General features: G+C 40.4%; 1 protein-coding gene across 8 annotated transcripts in view; it reads left to right on the top strand.

The window, feature by feature from the left end:
• The window catches only part of CTNND2 (catenin delta 2), a 680231-nt gene that overhangs the window by 45649 nt on the left and 614468 nt on the right, over positions 1–20114 (top strand). The window lies entirely within an intron of this gene.

Below are 20114 nucleotides of genomic sequence, written 5' to 3'. Positions count from 1 at the left end.
TGGCATGACCAAAAGCAATGTGAAATTATATTATAAGCAAAAGAGGTAACACTTGGAAGATATACGTGCCTATGCGATGTGTACTGTAAAACCAAAGACGTGATGCAGTTAAGAAAATACATTCCTTTGTTCAGCTGGTTTTGCTCTTGCATACTTAGTCATACATTTAAAACCCAGAAATCTAGTCAGTGACAAAGGGTTATGCCTATTACTGGATCACGGAGTTCAAAACTAACAAAATTTGATTTTTATGTATACTTAAAAGCACCTAAATACAGTTACTCGATTGTGTTCACTTTATGCTTTCTACTTGAGAACACTTGCATTGAAATGAAAGGTTGAAGGGTATAAGGTATGTTGTAATAGCTTTTATTTAAAAAAAAAAACCCAAAAACTTGTATAAACAAGTTGTTTCGAAAAGCTATAAACTCAGAGTATGTGTTCAGCTGTGAATAATCAACTGGCAAACATTCTACTCATTTCTAATTTTAGCATCCTTAATGCAATTGCATTATATAGAAAATATGTTCAAGACTTTAGATTACTTTCATCTGTCTCTCTTATTGGAGGTTTCCATACCATATTGTAGTGGGTTTGCATGGCAAGGTTTTGGTAGCTGGGGGGCTACAGGGGTGGCTTCTGTGAGAAGATGCTGGATGTTTTCCTCCACACCCAACAGAGCCAGTGCTGGCTGGCTCCGAGATGGGCCTACCGCTGGCCAAGGCCAAGCCCATCAGCGACAGTGGGAGCGCCTCTGGGATAATGTATTTATGGGGGCATGGGGAAAATCTGTGCAAAAAAACTGCAGCAAAAGAGAGGAGTGAGGCTGTGTGAGAGCAACAGCCCTGCAGACACCAGGATCAGTGCAGAAGGGGGAGGAGGTGCTCCAGGTGCCAGTGCAGAGGTTGCCCTGCAGCCCATGGTGGAGGCCATAGTGAGGCAGGCTGTGTCCCTGCAGCCCGTGGTGGAGCAGATTGTGGAAGACTCATGCGGGAGCAGGTGGATGCCTGGAGGAGGCTGTGACCCCCATGGGCAGCCCACGCCGGAGCAGGTTTGCTGGCAGGACTTGTGACCCTGTGGGGGACCCACGCTGGAGCAGTGTGTGAAGAACTGCAGTCTGTGGGAAGGTCTCATGTTGGAGAAGTTCGTGGAGGACTGTCTCCCATGGGAGGGACCCCACGCCAGAGGAGGCAAGAGTGTGAGGAGGAAGGAGCAGCAGAGATGACGTGTGATGAACTGACTGCTACCCCCATTCCCAGTCCCCCTGCACCGGTCAGGGGCAGGAGAGAGAGAAACTGGGGATTAAGTTAAGGCTGGGAAGAAGGGAGGGCTGGGGGGGAAGGTGTTTTTTCTGATTTTCTGATTAATTTTCAAATTGAACTGATTCTCCCCCAGTCAAGTCTGTTCTGCCCATGACGGTCATTGCTGAGTGATCTCCCTGTCCTTATCTCGACCCAGGAGCCTTTAGTGGTATTTTTTCTCCCCTGTCTAGTAGAGGAATGGAGTGTCAGAGTGGCTTTGGTGGGCACCTGGCACTCAGCCAGGGTCAAAACACCACACATCCACAGTTCTCTGTTTCAGTGTCAGTTTCTGTGCACGAAGTCATTTGTGGTGGTCCCTAACATCTACATGTAATTGTACGTGGTTAAACTAGATGACCATTATTTTATTTGTATGCAATAATTAGAATTGTTTTTGTTTTTTAGAAAAAGCAACAAGAAAAAGCCCACTAACAGTAAAAATTACAAAATTTAATATCTAGCATTGTGGAATGGTGTAATGGGAATTGTGGGAGTACTGTGAAACCATTTTGAGAAAGAAAATGAAGTATTCTGAACAGTGTCATCTTTCACATATGAAGTCTGTTCCTGTTGAATGATCAAATGCTTGTTTTAAAACATTTCTGGGGGTACTGAAATTGTCTCAGCAATGGAGTTGATGAGATGCTTCAGACAGACAGCTAATGTCAGACAAAGATGTGCTTAGTGACTAATTCTTATGAACCAGTTCATGGTATGAACATAGGCTCAAATGGCATAATAGCTACCAGGCCCTTGAGTGTTGCTGGTACGTTAACAGGTTGATTTAAACAGGAGATATTCGAATGTATCTGCCACTAAAATATCTTCAATATAGTTTATTAGTGAGGATCAAAAATGACATCACTTATCACAGAAAGGTGACTTCTAACTGAAGCAAATGTGGTTGTGTTGTCAGTGTCTATTAAATACTGTTAAAGTAGTCCTAAATAATGCAAGTGCCACTCCAGAATGCAGGGAAAGGCACAGTGAAGTAGTTGTTAGGGACAATGTTAATAAGTCGGTTTAATATTTCTGTACATGCTGATTATCAAAAATGTGAGAAGTTTCAATGACATAGCCAAAGTCACAGTCATGCTGGAAGAAAATTTTCATTTTGGAAGCCTGTGACACTTTTTTTTTAAAAGAAGATAAAATAAAATGCAAATTTCTGGAAAGATGTCCATGAGAGAAGGTAAATACCAGGTATTGGAACACTTCCTGTTTCTTTTTGGTTTTGCAAACTTTCTGGTTTGCATTTAGAAAGTAGTTGCTAGAGGACTCTTGAGAAGACCTGTTTGTGTTCAAAATTAATTTATTAATTTGTAAGATGATCGTCATACTTCAGGTGATTGGTTGCGTCCATTTTGCAGGGGTCTACTTTAATAATTGTATGATACTGAGAACTGGTTCTCTGAGGCTTTCTGCAGGGCAAAGGAAAGATGAGGTGTTTTGAAGAGGTGTTGTGGGCTGGATTTTTGTAGCATAGTGGATATGTCAGTCACAAGGAGAGGAAGACCCTGTGTGCTACTTGCATGCCTGTGTCAGAACTTCTACTAGTAGCTTGTTGTGTTTAGAGGTGTTTTGCAAAAGGAACCCTAAAAGATATGCAAATGAAGGTGATGGAGGTGGAACAACTTTCTAGATCACATTATTTCACTTGTTTTGCCCCTTCCAATGCAGTTTAGGGTATATACAACCGTGAGGTAAAAAAAAAAAAATATTACGAAAAATACTCAGTGCTAAACATGGTCATATGTCATTCTGTAACTTTCTGACACTTCAAAGCCCTGCACATGAGAATATTCATGGTTGACCTCATATGGAAGCTGCTGTCATATCAGGGCTTCTATTTATTTTTCAGCTTCCTTCTTGATGTCAAATATGACTTTGAAAACAGTGACTTCTAGAACCTATTGCAGAAACATCATTAGAGGTATACTTCAAGACTGCACAACCATCAGCTTGTTGTAACAGAGAACTAGAAGTTGATGTCTTTTTTCTGTAACACTTATTCTTGATCTTGATGGCAACTTTTCTGTTACAGTGATAAGATATATCCTGATAGGGCTAACCACCACTAAGCAGTGGCATCAGCGTAGCTCTCTAGCTATGTGGCACTAGTATCTATTTTTTCTAATATCAAGGAACAGATACATATATGTTGTTAAATGTATTAGTTCCCTTCACTTGCCTGTTGTTCACTTGCATACAGTGAGTTTCCCTCATCCTATCTTTGTTTCTCTTGGCAATTTTTCCTGATGTTGCTTTGTTTCTGACTTGGCTAAACCAAGTTTGAGGAATTGGTTTTATTAAGTGAGACGTTAAAAAGAATCAGTAGGGGTGCTGATGTGAGAAAGACTTGCAGGAATAAATCTTTAAAGAGTATTATAGAGAAAAATATTGGAAATTCATATTCAGAACCTAATTCACTTCTCATTGTCTTGTCTGTTTTCCTTCACTAAACATTTGACAAATTTCTTGTTCTTCTGTCAGCAATTACTTTTGTTCTTCAATTGTTTCTAGTACCTGCATAATGATCATGAGACTTCCTTAGGTCTTGCATTTTTATGCATGTAACATACACTGCTGTGGGGCTCGTGCCTTAATCAGAAATTGATAGTCTGGGCTGTCTGTTAACACACAGGTATGACAAAAAGTATTGTGTGGTTTAGCTGGGGTTTTTTAGTCTGTTTGACAGGTGGCACAGTGAGACAGTAAGAAGGGGGAATAGATTGTATAGCTAGAAAAAAAGTTATACCTTTCTAAGCAAGTGCCTAGTTTCAGGAATCCTTCAGTACCTTTTTTTTTTTTTTTTTTTTTTTTTAATTTTTTAAATTTGGAACTGACTCAAACTTCCCAGTGCCCAAGGAAAGCTGCACAATGACTGTGAAACTATTGCTTTTCTTCTTTTCAAGCCATTGTGGAGCTATTTGTTCTAGTAATACCAGTTTGTAAAACAGTTCAAAAGTGTTTTCTCCACCTGGAAAAGAGAACATTTGCCTGTGAAAGAATGGAAAAGCTTAAACTTCGTAGCTGCAACATGACTATATAATTAATATTTCCCCATTGCCACTATAATAAAAATTAAACTGTAAAATAAAGCATTTTCTCTGTGAAATGTAATTATAGAGAAAAAAACCAGTGCTGCAGAACTGGCAGGTTGAGCATTTATGAGAAATTCCATTTAATATAGTAACCTATTTCATGAGCAAGAGGGATATTGCTAATAAGAAGACAGATGAGAGAAAGAATCCCAAACTATTAACTATCAAATATTTTAGTCCGATAAAACTGAGTTTCCTGAATGTTTTGCTTTTTCCTTGACCTAAAGCAGGTTACATTTCTGAGAAAATACGAATATGAATGATGGCTCTGTGTCATTCTAACTGGTTGAGAATTTTTTGGGGAAAAATGCCCTAGGAGCATCCCATTCTTCTGTATTCTTTGGTTCTGGGAAATATTCTTCCCCAGAAGACATGTGCATGCAGAGACTCTGCATTTTTTATGAGATGGACCATTGAAGTGGTATTCGGCACGTTTCTTGTGGCTGGCAGTGTGTGCTTGAGGTGAGGGTGGGAGGGGAAAGAAATAGAGAGCTAAAGGGGAAACCATTTGCTTTTAGAATTATTTTTTGTAAATGTTAGTTTTATGCATGCAGGCACATGAAGACTAAGAAACAAATGGTTGGTCTGTCATGAGAAGTAAACAGACTGTACCTCTACCTGTAGCTTTGCTGAAAACAGATACACAACACTGAAATTGCTCAGCTTTGTGGTTAATATGGTACTATATGGAATGTGAGCTCCAAAGTTTTAGGTAGATATATTTACTTTCTTTTTAGAAAAAACGAAGGATTATCTTCTATATGAATACACTGGTTTTGTATGCATATCCTCTGTTTCTCTTATAAGATATTACTGCAGCTGTCATTACCAAGATAAAAATACATCATTTCTGCCTGCCTTTTGCTATTTTGTTTAAGTATCCACTTCTGTTGCTGTTGTAAGGAAGAAAAAACTCGAACAAACAATGGAAGTGAAACCTATTAATGAAGAGATTCAGGGTTTGGAAGAGTGAAGGGTTTCTGGAGCATGGTGTTGGAGTGTCAGCACCTTGTACCGCTGCCCATAACTGCGTGCCCTAAGGGAAGAGATCTGCTGCAGTAGTGTGAGCAGGATCATGGTATAATATGCTGCAGACCTCATTACATTTTCTTCTTGCTTTAGGTGGATAAATATCCTCCGGATAATAGACAGTGGGATCAGGGTTTTTTCCCCTCATTACTCTGTTTTGTGAAATATGTGTGATTTTATTTTTAAAAAATATTTCCTTCCTTCCTTAAAAGAAATTACTCACTGTAGGATCCCTGGTAGTTATTGACTGGGTGAATTTAAGAGTAAGAATTATTACCTTCTTACAGCTGGGATTAAGAAACAGACAGAACTGGGGATGAAAAGAGAAAAACTCTGCTGAAGTTCACAACGTAAGGTCACCACAGTATTAATCACTATTTCATGCTACTCCTTCATTAAATATGTGAATGTAATGTGCATGTCTATTGCCAGAAATAAAAATATAAAGGAGCACTGGGAATGCAAATAGTCCCTAAATTTCAGAGCTTGCCCTTTCCCCTAGATTTGGCAGCATGGCCAGGAAACAACTGTTGTCATGTTGTTATGTTACTCTCTTTAAACCTTTTCACCAAGAATGATGTCAACAGAGAGGGCTGTCACTGCTGCTTATATATAGGGGACAGCTGATACAGGGGCTTGTCTCCTGGAGCTGTTCTTGCAGCAGTGGCATCGAGGAGGCTGCTAGACCCACACCATAGTGATAGATTTATGTTAAAGAATTAGAATTTGTACTTAGGGTGTGTCATGGATGGACTGACACACTTCACTCGTAAGAAAGAAGCAGCAATATGTTTTTTGGTATAAAACAGAGATGTAACAAAGTTTGATAGTAAATAGGACAGTGGCTTATCAAGATTTGATGGCAAGGCCTGCTTGATTATTTACTGTGCAGAGGACAGGGTCAGACAAAACTGCCAGGGAGACCCTCCCGTTAAGTCATGAGATTCAGAAAGGATCCCATTGCATTCTGAACTTCTCTGAGGGGAGTTTATGTGTGGCTAGATCCAGACTTTGTTTCAGACTTGGTCAACAGTTTATATCTAAAGGTTTGATTATACATGCACAATCAAGCTTTTATACCACTTAGCTAAGATTTCAAAGTTCAGCATGCTATTAATCACTTACTGAGAATCTGTTGCAGCAAGGAATCTCTCAGCCTCGAGGAGTAACCTTGAGAAGCATCCCTGCTCAAGGGGAGATCCTGGTGTGCAGCCCGTGCCACACAGGAGAGCACAACGGGCCCTGGGCTGCCCACTACTTAGGGTGTAAGATAATTTACTCATAGTCATATTTGCACACCGACTACAGAAGTCAGTTTCTTTCAGATTTAGTTTGAGTTGGACCTTGACCAGCACTGTTAGGTGGGTGTATTGTTCAAATTAGCCCTTGGCTATCACGTGGTTATCTGTCTCCCCCAAATCCACTTTGTGGATACAGCTGTCAGGATCAGACATGGCCATTACTGCTGCCACTGGTTATCACTTTTGTCACTTGAGCATTGTTAAGGAAATAAAGGTCAGGATTGGGGGTGGGGGGAGACAGGGCAGAGGCTCTGCCACAGGGTGTCATCTTAAAATAAAACAAGGAGGATCCAATCTGCCTCAAACTATGTCTAAGGAAAAGGCTTTTCATTGCTCCTTAAAGACAAAGGATGTATTTAAACAGAAAAATCTAAGCAGCCTGGGCTTCAGTTAGTTTCATTGTATGCCATAGTATACGATTATCTTTGTGGTTTTTTTTTCTTCCCCTTCTCTCATGCAGGCTTTTTAATCTGCTGTAACAGTAAAGAAGGATAAAGCTTGTAAATTAAATGGGGAGAAACCATAGGCTTTAGACAATGCTATTGAAGAGATTGGGGGAGGGGAAGCAGTATTGCAGTTTCCTCAACTTTTGTATGACTATTGGCTATACGGTCAAGTAGGGGAACAGCCTGCCCAGGAAGGTGGTGGAATCACCATTCCTGGAGCTGTTTAAAAAATGTGTAGAAGGTGGTGCTTAGCGACAAGGTTTAGTGGTAGACTTTGCAGTCCGGGGTTAATGGTTGGACTTGGTTGATCTTTTCTAACCTAAATGTTTCTGTGATTTCCTGTACTGTTTAAAATTGATAATGCTTCCGCTGCTTCTCCTGAATTAAGCTTGTACCATGACTAAAATCCTCCTTGTCCAAATGAACTTGGTTTTATTATGTCCATGTGATTAACCAAAAGGGAGATCTCGGATGGAAAGTCTGAGCTGGAAACCGAACTCGCCTGTAGTGAACAAGACGTGTACTGCTCATCCTCATTAGTTGCACTTGGGAAGGTACTGGGAGGAAAAAAGAAGAGGGGGGTAGTGAAGTGAGAAAAACTAGGGATGAAAAATTTGACCCATATCTAGGACTTCATTGACTCTGTCTTGTTCTTTTATTTCCTTTCTGTAGCTGGTGCTACTGCAAGCTTTCATGATCTCAGTGGTGTTCATTCTCCAGCTCATTCTGCTGCCCCTTTCTCTCCTGGGAATTGTCTTGATTATTTTAACTTGGTGTAAGGGTGTTTGTTATCTGTTGAAAGTGCTTCAGGATTTTGTCACCTCTTTCATAAGCTCCTACTTACGGACATACAAATTATTATCTTGGGAGGGTGAAATTTCATGTGGTGTGCTATCTGGCGTTGGTATGGTTTGGCGGAAGAGTATTTATAGGTATTTAGAGGTTAACATCTGTCTTTTAGTGAGTCTGGAAGAACTCTCAGAGTGGGCCTTCTGTTGCAGGGAATGAAAACGATGTATCCATCTCTGGTTACAAATAATAACTGAAAGAGTGTAGGGGGACAGTTCTCTGATGATTTAAAACACATTAAAATGTAGATTATTTCTAAAATTGTATGAGAAGTGACTCAATTCTTAGGGTCCTACTTGATGCTGTGCAAATATTTCCCTAAAAAAATACTAATTTTGAATTTGTCTGCGTGTTACTGCCCTGTGTAAAATTGCGGGTGGTGGCAATGAACTTGTCTGAAACAGCTGAAAACTGAACTTTCTCCTTGATGACACAGCGGTGTAAATTACCTGCAGAACAGCCCTGTACATTCATATGAATTCAATCTGTGATACAAAGGTAAAAGATGTTAACTGTTCCTGTAGGTGGGAGATTCGATAGAGATTAAGAACTACTTATGTGTCAGGCTGATACCCTAATGTTACTGGTCTGCTATGATACAGGAAGGAATGATGTTCCTGAGCTATCACAGTTTACTTCATCTCTTAAATTTGTAATTCTATAAAAGAAACTCCGAAGGATGCTAGGTTCTGCACTCTGCATAAAGTTCCTGATACTGAGGTAAAGGTGGTTCTTGAAAGTTAATCTGCTTTATATGTTACTAGTATCTGGTGTTCATTTCAGTGTTCATTCATTCAGAATTATGAGAACTCATGAAGTTAGGATGTTTACCCAAAGCAGGCAAGCTCATACATTTTCAGTGCAGTGAATGTATGAAAAAAAAGCATCTACACTCTACACACACTGCACCCCTATATTACATTTGACTGCATCCATGCAGTGTGCATCTCTTCTTTGCCTGGTAAAGTCTTGTTGGGCAGCACCTTGGGATCAGAGACAGATGCTAGCTGTGGATGGAAAAATGGGTGGTGGTGGAGGTGGTGTGTGTTTGTTGGTTTTGGTGTTTGTTGGTTTTTCTGGCTGACAGACAGGGAGGAGGTGCAAGGAGAAGACTCGTGATACTGTACCAGTTACTCTACCACTTTGGAAGGAGAACAGGAGAGCTGAGCACTGTTGGGAAGGTACAGGGCTATGTGGTCTTCGTGAATATGGAAAGCAGAAGCTAGGCAGTCATGGTTTTAAGTATTGCACTATACCTCATATAGTTTGTAGGTCAAAGAAGCACACCTTTGTGTGAAGCCAAGAATTTATTGTTAATCTAATTGAAGTTGTAGCAGTCTAATCAAGAAGTGTCACATTAATTGGACTAATAATACCACATTATCTTGGACTCAAACCCCCTCATTAACAGTATGCTTAACGTTGTTCATAAACATCCTTGCACTGATCCCTTTTGTGTCATGCTCAACCATGGAACACCCCCCTGGGTCCTGAGGTCAGTGGTGTTAGTCTTCCTTGAGGACAGTGAGGCAGGGGAGGGTTGGCATCCTTGGTTCTTCTCTGGGGGTGGTATGATACCATCTGCATGAGGGGGAGGCTTCCCTCTTAGTCTCAGGTCTGTTTGTGGCTGGTTTATGTATTTGCAGTCTGTTCAGCTGCTCCTTTTCTAAATGGCTCACAGGGCAGTTGCACAAGAACTGGTTATTTCACTTAGACCTTCAGCACAGTATGGTTAGAGCGCGTCATGGCAAGAGTCAGTATTAAGCTGTAGCAAAGGAAGCTTCTGTTAAGCTGTAGAAAATAGGTCACTGCAGAGTTAGTGTCCAGCTATAGGAAATAACCCTGCTGAGCCTCTCCTGACCATTATCAATATTTGTGGTTACAACTAAAGCAGACCCATGACCCATTTAAAGTGTTCCCTGGTGAGGTGCCAGGGCCAGGGTTGTGAAGCTGCCCACGGGCGGCTGATGCCCGTTGCCAGGGTTGCAGCTGCAAGGAGGAAGGATGTGGTGGGGCACCCCGTGGGCACTGTGCAGCCGAGGGGAGGAGGTGCTCGGGGAGAGGATGCTGAAGGCAGGTGCGAAGGAAACAGGACTTCACATCAGTGATAGGTAGTCTATCAGAAGACATTACTTAGCATTCCACGTGCGGGCTTATGAAGACCATTTGTTAGTCTAGGCCAGGTAGCAGCATTTCAAAGAGTCACTTTTTTTTTCCTTTAAGCTTATGAACCATCCAGGCCAATTTTGGCACACAAGAGAAAATCAAAGTTTGAAGCACATGTTGCCATTTTTGGAATTTTAAATCTTTGATTGTGCTTTAAGCTTTTGACTTCAAAATGCCATTGATTTTCATTAGAAGGCTTTATAATCTATTTCAGAACTGCTCTCTTAAAAAAGAAAAAAAAATCTATGTTGTTAAGGAGTTATACTGATTTCCTATTTTGGCCTCTTTCCAGTCTTATAAATTGGGATTTAATCAGGGCTACTGAACTGAAATAGATTTTATAGAGAGTAACAACCCATTAATAAGATCTTTTGCTTAAATAAGTCTTTAATTGCAGCTCTGTACAAATGGGATAGAGGAAAACTCTTGCAGGTTTCTTAGTGCTGTGACTTAATATTGACTAATATTTCTTCTTTGAGAGAAATATATGAAGAACTTCAGTCTAAATTTTTTGAAGGAAGTAGAACCAAATCTGGATCTAAGCTTTATTCCCCTAACCAAGTGTACTGCAGGTTTTAACAATTTTTTTTCCAAATGCTTGTTAACTTAACCTTGTGTAGCAAACTTGATGCAGCAGTTTAGAGCTCTAAGTTGTTAGAATAATGTACTTTAGGAAATTTTCGAGCCTTGTGAAAACCCTGTTAAAGCTTTCTGTGCACAACACCCTCACCACACACCCCTAGCCCCCCAGCCCCCCATTGGTTGCACTGCTGGGGAAAATAAAGTCTGCCCATCTGAAGTATGAAAATTAGATACTGTCCTTAATCAGAGATGTTTTATGTAAAGGTTACTGTAAGCAGACTGTATTGATTTCCCCCCACCTCCTAATACTATAGTCATCTTTCTTTCAGTCTCCATGTCTCATCAAAATACCTGAAGCAGTTTTTGCCTGATAACTTTTATACAAACTGTCTTTAAAAAGCCTGCATAAGTCTCTGTGTCAGCTCTACTCTGTTCATTTTCAGATTTTATTTGGAAAGGGCCCAACTGAAAACCATTTCCCCTCCCCCTTTAACAAGGCTGTGAAAATGAGAGCGTGAGAGGTGTCATGGTATGTTGCTGTGGAGCTGCCTGATACAGTGATGTATCTCTGGCTGATTAACAAAAGCACTACTCAATGTTGTATAATCACTAATCCTTGCATAATGAGGTGGTTGTGCTGCTATTGCTCTATGCCTCTATCCTCTATCCTCCCTGCAAAACTGTCTTGTAATTTCAGAGTTTTCAAGTAAGTGACGACTTTATCCCTTTTGCACAGGGGTTGTCTTTCTCAGCTGTAGCCCAGGGCCCATGTGGGGGGCTCTTGAGCCTACAGATAGTGTCAGACTGAACTACTGGTTCCAGGCTTGAGACCTATAAAGTTGTGTTGCCATTTTTAATCCATTTGAGCAGTCTTTACATACCCTTTCGGAAGTTATGCTCAGTTCTGAGGTAGACATACAGTTGAAGTGACATTTCTCAAGGAAATGCAGCATTTTATTGATAACGAGTCATTTCTTCTATGGATGTGTCACTTGGTGAGCACAGCAGTGACATGGCTTTTGGTGATAGCTTTTTGTCTGTGAGCTGGGATAAATCTCAGGGCATAACAGTCAGTGTACAATGACACAGTCAGCAAGTAGAGAAGTAGATCACTTAAGCCTGTGTCGATAATAGACTACCAGTCAACTGTACGAGCCAACAGCAAGATCTCCTGAGGCTTGCTTGTCTATGTGGTGCTCCAGGCATGTGTTGCAGCGCCTATGGAGTTGTTAGTCATGAGTGACCAATGCAAGCTCAGGCCACGTCTTCTATGTGTTGGAAAGATTAATGTGTAGTTGAAGCTTAAATAAAGAAATCCCTGTATGGAGTTTGGCTTTTTTCAGCTTTTATTTGGACTAGGCAACAGGTTTGACAACCAATACCTGGGTGTCCTTCCCCATGCAACTTTACAGTTATTGAAGTGTAAAAAGCTCGAACATGTTACAGCAGACATTTAGTACATATGGCCTATAGATTTCTGACCTATTTTCTGATGAAGAAAACAGCTGGATTTTCTCCTTTGGAAGGAACTCAAGCATTTTTTAGATGCTGAACCTAATTAGCTCCCATCCCAGATTGCTTTATCATTCCGACTTGGAAGTACTGCTCTTTGAAAAGAGGATATAGGATCTTTATTTAATTGGTTCACCACAAATAAGCCCATAAATTTGTAAATTAAAAACTTCCAAGTTTATGTTCCAAATTAGACTTACCTAAGGAGTATTTGCCCTACTTTATGCAGGCTGAATAATTGCCTTAGCTAACTAGCACTCAACAGATCTTCAGTTTAGATTAATCTGTTTAAACAAACAGAAAAGACAGAGTGAGAAAATCTTAAATATTCTTTAAATCTCAAAATTAAAATCTCAGGGTCTTAACTGAAGTCTTCAAAGTTCTTTACAGCTACTCCCCACCCCCAAGGCCTGTAAAAATGGTCTTCTGTAGCACGCAGAAAGAATCAAGTCCATTTCCCCCCCTTTTTGCCAAGAATCTTAAAAAAACCAGATTATCCTAAATCTGCAAAGGGTGTCTGCATCCTTCCAGTCAGTTTGTTCTAATACTATACCTTTGTAAAGCTTGTAAACAACATCACGGGGAAAAAGAAAAAAAATCATCTTCTGTATCTTTGGAGTTTTTTTGACAGTGTATACAAGTGTAGCTATGCAACATATATTTGCAGCCCATTAGTTAGTCAAAGGAAGAAAAATTAAGGCTCAGTAATAGAAGGCCATGAATGGTAGTTATTTTTCAGGGATTAAAACCTGGAACTGATTAAGGTAATGGATAGTATTGGGGATGGACAGAGGGGTTGGGGTCTAAATGCTTCAATTAAAAGAAAAAAAGTGACCCCAGACAACCAAAACTTTTGAATGAAATGTTGTATTAATTGTGAGAGCAAATGAGTTGGAAAATTCTTTCCCAGTCAGAACCTCACACTAGTTATCAGAATAACTCTTTTAAATGCCTTTAAAATATGGTATTTTAAGAAACTCAAGAGTCTTTGCCTACTTTGCATGTGCCTTTATTATGCATAAAACTTACATATTTGACAGGTTACTCTTATGTGAATAATTTTCATCAGCTTGCTCCTGCGTAGTATCAGAAACTCCTCTGAATTCTAAAACTGTAATGTAAACATTGTTTTATCAGAATATGTGATGTTGCTTATTCCAAGATCATTGGTGTTACTGGTACAGCCTACTTTTCAGCCTGTGTTTCAACCTTCTTCCTTTCCTTTCTTCTTCCCCTGCACCTCCCCACGACACTGCAAGCATGAGGCTGGAACAGGTTATCCAAAATAAAGTAAAACATTTTTGCTACGTGACAATGGATTGCCTCTGCTATTTGCAAAATTCATTTGAATGAGACACTATTAAAAGCAAACAAAACCCCCAACCAACTAGCAAAACTAAAAAGCCCAGCCACTCCAAAAAACCCCTACTGAGTTTCAAAAGTTGGTACCTTGATCCTCAGAGGAAGAAGGAGAGGGGAGAAGGCAGGGACATATATATTGCCAGCACAAAAGATATTCTGTATGTAATTATTTATTACTTTATTTTTACATAGAATAGAAACAGTTATTTATTTTTGGCATGAGGCAAACTCAAAATATTTCCGTGTAGGCTTGCAGCACAAACATTTGCAAAGATACTATTAAGTTTGAGCGTATGTATCAGAAGATATCATTTAGCCTTCGGTGTGACTTTCCTTTCAGGGGGAGCTTATTGAAATCAGAAGTTCTTATCAACCTTCCTTAAGACTTCTCAGTGGGTGGATGATTTTGCATATTTATATCACAAGGGTCAGCATCCTAGCTCTACTGAAAAGGCTTTTTTAGAAAGAGGTTGAACAAGATGCGTGTACTGATGCCTTTAGAAGAAGCTGGTTCTTTTTTAGTACGGTGTTTCTAAGGGGCTTGAGTATAACTATCTACATCTATTTCTAAGGCCAAGTTGTGATTTCTTTCCTAAAATGGCTTCTAAGGGTATGCCTAAACTGAAGAAGCTTTGTGATGCGTCTTTGGCAGTGGAACATTGCTGGGGTATCTATTGTAGACTGAAATTCAATTTCATATTTCTTTGTGGAATGAGTTATGCTGGCAAACTGGCAACTCTGTCCGCGTAACTGCTGCTGCAGCAGGGGGGAGTTTGTTTTTCAGTTCTGTCAGCCAGTGGAATTAACTGTGGTGGTAAGGGACATTAGCATGAACATGGCCCGATTTGATTTAGGAGGTGTCCACATATGTCATGATAGTGAAATAGATTTGGTTTAGGGTACAGACCTTGATGCATGTGATTTGCCACTATGACATATAGCTAGCAAGATAGTTAACTGAGGTTAGCATGGAAGCTGATGGCAGAGCATTGATCCATGCTTTTATGGAGAACTTGCTTAAGTTTTGTTTACTCAAAAAGAATTAAAAAAATGGTTACATTTTCCTTTTTACTATTTGGCCCCTGGGCTCTGTTCAGTGAATAGCAGCACTGTTGTCAGACCCTCTGCAGTCAAATTTTGAATGTTTTGGTGCCATCAGTACTGATGTGGGGAACACCTCTAAACAGTTACATAAGGCAGTGCATATAAGATGATGAAACCAGATTCGCTTCCACTACCACCCAGACAAGAACTCCCAAGTTATCTGTAGCAAGTTTATTAAGGAGATCAAGAAAGCTTATGAGTGTGGAATTTAATGATGAAGACATTGTTCTGAAGTGTTGATAATCTGAAATCATAAATTACTTCGCACTGATACTGCCTTTAAATAGGAAAAGTTATATAACATTTGACAGAATGGGTGTTTAATCCTAAATTAGCTTTTTAAGGAGCTGTTGAATTGCTGAATAACACTGACACGGAATATTAGAAATTCTTCTACTATGGGAAAAGATGCAAGAGGAATTAAACAGTGTGGGAGCTTGGAAGTGAAAGGCGAAGGTTAAGACTGATGGTTTGAACTAGGCAGCAGAATTAAGAAGCAGTTGTTTGAGAAGCTGCTCCTGCACGGTGTCGAAGCCCGTTCACTCAGAACGTGCCCCGTAGTTACTTTTGCAACAGGAGGAGAGGAAGGCTGGCAGCCACTTACCCTGAACAGAGTGCCTCCAAAGCTGAGAACTCCAGCAGGGTGATGAGGAGCAATACAGAAACCGCAGTGTTACTCATCTGAATCGGAGACCTGTTCAGTCCTTGGTTCAATTTAGGGTGGCTTTGCAGCTTCTGCCGCTTGTGCAGTGCTGACAGTTCCTTGATAGCTGTGCAATTGCAGAGCTGCTCGAGTATGGTGTACTTATCTCTTCTGATGGCACGAGCAGTTAGGATGGAGACCATTATTTTGGGATCTCTGTCAGTATACTTTGTCTTTATATACGAAGAAATGAATATGATGAAGTGTGCAACCAGAAAGTAAATAAACCTCCTGAAAGCTGTGTAGGAGTCTGTACAAATTTGAGTATGTAGTTCAGTAGAATGGGTAAAATAATTGATATATATAAAGAAAGTTTTTCTTCTCATGTTCTTTTGTGTAACTATGATCAGATTTTTCTACACACACACAGAGACACCCCCAGCCCCCCACCCTCCCCCAAGTGTTAAAGAAATTAGTCTCAAGCCTTGAGTAACTTTTTTTAATCTGAAAAGTGAACATCTTTTGAAAAGTGCTGTACTTTGGTGGCTTTCCACTGCAGAGGCAAGATAACATTCGCTTCTCATCTGGTTATTAGTGCTGATCCTACTGGAGTTCAAGTGATGCACACAAAATGTGATCCCCTGAACTTCCAAACAAGGGTTACTTGGGGTCTGAGTCACTACAGCTACAGAGGCAATTTTTGAACATTGACACTCGATACTCTGTTTTCTAGAAGGTAATACAGTCCTTTCCTTTCAGTATCCTGCCTTTTTAATGTTGTTTTTTTCATCATTTTTGAATGCACCCATTTCTAGGGTGTATGACATGATCAACACTGGCAGCCAAACTGACAACAGTAGTTTAAGGAGATGGGGATGGCCATAAAAAATGGGAAGCAGAACAATGATGGTGGGGAGTGGAGTTTGCTGGAAATGTTGAACTGGGGTTGTCTTTCTTTTTTTGGTCAGGAGGAGTGTAGGAGAAGGGGAAATTCAGCACTGTACAGCTGTAATCTTCCAGATCCTGTTGATGCTGAGCCATGTCGAGCACTGGTTTGAAACATTAGTGTTTTGGAGTTTTTAATTGTCAGTATACAGACTATGGTGTTTTATAGACTCCTGACAGATAGTCTGTACATTTCTATCTGATGACAGAAGAACGTATAGGACTGAACTTTCAGACCAGGCTTCTGGATTTTATACAGGCATAAGAATTTGTCTACTCATATCAGCTTATAGTATCTGAGCTACATCAGGGGAAGTTCAGTTTGGACATTAGGAAAAGGTTCTTCACTTGGGTGGTCACTGGAACAGGCTCTCCAGGGTGAGTGCTCACAGCACTAAGGTTATCAGAGTTCAAGGAGCATCTGGATAATGCTCTTAGTTGTATGGTTCAGTGTTAGGTAGTCCTGTGAGGAGCAGGGAGGGAGCTGGACTCAATGATATCTGCGGTTCCCTTCTTACTTGAGATACTCTATGATTTGCATCAGACAAAGAAAAACCAAAACAAAAAAGCCCCATTGCACACACAAGTAAACATTTAGTCATTAGACTATTCTACTGAGTTTCTAGTCTTGTACATTTAAACATATGCAAATTAAGATTAAGTTGGGTGGACATGAACTTGGAAAGGCTAGTTAGTTATCTTTGCATATATGGCACTGCTACTCAATTTATCAAGGTGAAGAATACAGGGTATTATTTCTGTGAAGAAATCTTCAGACCTGTGAAGATGTGAGGATTAGCTTTTACCAGTTGCATTGTAATTTCCAGCTAGTTTGGCTTAATTTTTACATGTAATTCATATTTCACTAGATGTACTGAATATGAAACTTTTCAACTTCTTCACTTAAAGCTTAAGAAAACCCAGAGCCGTACGTATGACCTAGCTAAGGCTGTTCCAGGTTATGGGAAATGTTCTGATTTGGCTGAGGACCATACCCTCCTTTGGAATTCCCCATATTGGAGAGGATGAGTGAGAGGTTCCTGGCAACTTCTTCAGTTTTCCTCTGTGCAGTCAAGTAGCTTGATATCTCAGTGCTACTTTTAGTAGATAAAAGCATTTGCAAATGAGAGGTTTTGTAAGCAAGATAGGTAGCTCTTTTTTTCTGTAATGGGCTGGATATCAAGTACTCCGTTGATCACAAACATCTGAAAGAGCTGGACAGTGTGTTTACTACATGTCTAATACACCAAACAATAAATGGCTTTTTTAGAAACATTTGATGGAAAAAGTAGGCAGTAGTTCGACAGCTAAGAAAATGTTAATGGCAATGATAATAAAACCACCAATGCTAAATAGTAATCCCTCTTTATTTGGGCACATACTGTCTGCCCCTACCTTGCTGGGGAAAATCACAGTGAGATAACATTGCCCTAAGCTAGTAGGGATGCTCAGTCTTCTCCTTGCTGGTAGCCTCTTCTGAAGCCAATTTCAAAAAACTAAAGTCAATTATTAGAAGACCTTTTGGTTTTGTTTTCCTGAGTCTAAGGACCTGAGTTGCTAGGCTGCAGGTGTCCCCAGTGGATTTGTTTATGGTGAAAGGCTAATTGTAACAGGAAATACTTAGTGGGAGTGACTGGAAAATGTGTTAAGTCTTAATTGTTTCCTTCTGGTTTCAAATTTAATCTTTGTCCATTTAAAAATTACCAAAATTAGCCTTATAAAAAAACCCCAGCCTACCAAGACTATAAGCAGTATCATATCTGTACAGAACTGCTTGAAAGAATTGAGAAAGGAAGGATGAAGTCCATCTTGTTTATCTCAGATGGTGAGAAATCCAATTGCACTGTATCTTGCTCTGCCAACAAAAGTAGTTTGACTAAATTGAAGAGGGTCATAAAACGTGAGGAATGTGACAGATTGATGAGTAGGTTGAAAATGTTTATTCTGTAGAATATGGAGGCTTGGGCATGAAGACCATCATCAATCTGTAAAGCAAATGAGATAACTTGAGAAAAATGTGAGCTGAATGTGGCATAATTTAGTCATAAGAAGTAATTTATGAAGGGTTCTCATTTTTTTTCCATGGAATCATTATGTTGGTGTTGGGTTGAATAAATGACTTTCATATCGTGTTGTCAAAGATAGTTGTTGTAACCATTCACTACAAGGATGTGGCTCCTCTGTCCTCATTGTTTCTTATCACTGCCTGAGTATTATTTCAGGATACAGTGAGTGATACTTTCTGTGGAAATTTATCTGTTGTGAGTTTTCTCTGGGAGAGCCAGAAACAGGAGAGATAAGAAAGACTGAGGGCAAGGTGGGGGTTTGGGAGGGAGGGGAAGGCAGCAATAAACAGGTGAGAAAAATATTGCAGAAGCAGATATGATAACCCCTAATGATCTTGTTGTTGTTGTTGTTTGTGGCACTCTGTTCCATGGGGATATTCCAGAGTTTTCAAAGGAGATTAACCTCCTTATTGTTAAGGACAGTAATTTTATACAAGCCCAGATCACTGTTTTAACAGGCTTTTGTGCCCATGGAATGCACCTTTCCTCTTGCCTACAGGAAGAATATCGGATACAAACCCCTTAACATAACCTTTTCATGTAGTGACTAGGTATGTTGCATCAGTAACTGTTTGTGAGACACATGGCTATATAATTTGTAGCTACTTGAACATTTATCTAAATTGGCTCTATCAGCTAAATGCAAGAAGCTAATTCTAATTGACTGCATTTAATACAGTGTCACCTGAAGGAGTCTGTGTTGCTAAATTTAAACATAAGCAAAATGACTTACATAGCCCAAGAGGAACTCCAGTGAATTTCTTTTCTGCTCTGCTTAGCAATTAAAGAGCAAATCTCTCAAGATTAGCCAGGTGCAATATGCTGCTGCTCACTTTCTGTGTAGCATCAGGTATTGGCCAGTGCTGGAGGCTGCATGCCAGATTTCACAGAGGAGCAATATGATCTGCTGTGACAAATCCTGTGAGTTCTCTTGGGGAAGTGGAAAGCTGCTCTGCTTTGAACACTGATGCATTCTCCACAGATTGTGTTTGTGGGTTTAGTGGCATGTCTGTATTTTTTACATCCTGCTTCATAGTAGTAACATTTCCCTCTCCAACTGTTTGGTCTAGAAGAATTCTTCCAGTTTTACGTTACCTTGTGTGTAAGTGTGAATGCAGCTAGAAGGATGCAAGTAGTCAGACGGAAAGCAGCAAGGGCAAGGAGGAGAGATACAAATCAATGAGGAGTGCACAGGCAGGGCTATCAAGTTTGTGTGGCTCTAGGTAGCCCATTTATTATGTGAAAATGAAGCTGGACTTGCTGAACTATAAAGGAAGCTGAGAAGTTAAGTTATGGACTTAAGCCGTGCTTCACCGCTCCATAGTTATTGCCTGAAAACCACTCCAGTTAACTCGTGTCATGTTTTGGAAAAGCTGTCATCTGGCATTAGAAATGTCTCCTGGCTACAAAACCCACAAGTGGGAAAGGCAATCCCAGGCCCCAGAACATGCTTGCTGGGGGGTCACCCGGCTGGAAAGCTGCTTTGTAGAAAAGGGCCTGGGGTTCTGGTGGACACGAAGTTGACCACGAGCCAGCATGTGCCTGTGACACAGAGGCAGCAAATGGCGTCCTGGGCTGCCGCGGGAGCAGTGTTACCAGCAGGTCACAGGAGGTTCCTTCTCTGCTCAGTGTTACCAGCAGGTCACAGGAGGTGTTCCTTCTCTGCTCAGTGCTGGTGAGGCCACACCTGGAGCACTAAGTCCT

This window comes from Falco punctatus (genome assembly GCF_963210335.1).
Source record: "Falco punctatus genome assembly, chromosome: 3".
NCBI lineage: Eukaryota > Metazoa > Chordata > Aves > Falconiformes > Falconidae > Falco > Falco punctatus.
Note: the sequence above shows the minus strand (reverse complement) of the source record. Positions and strands in the feature narration are given on the sequence as shown.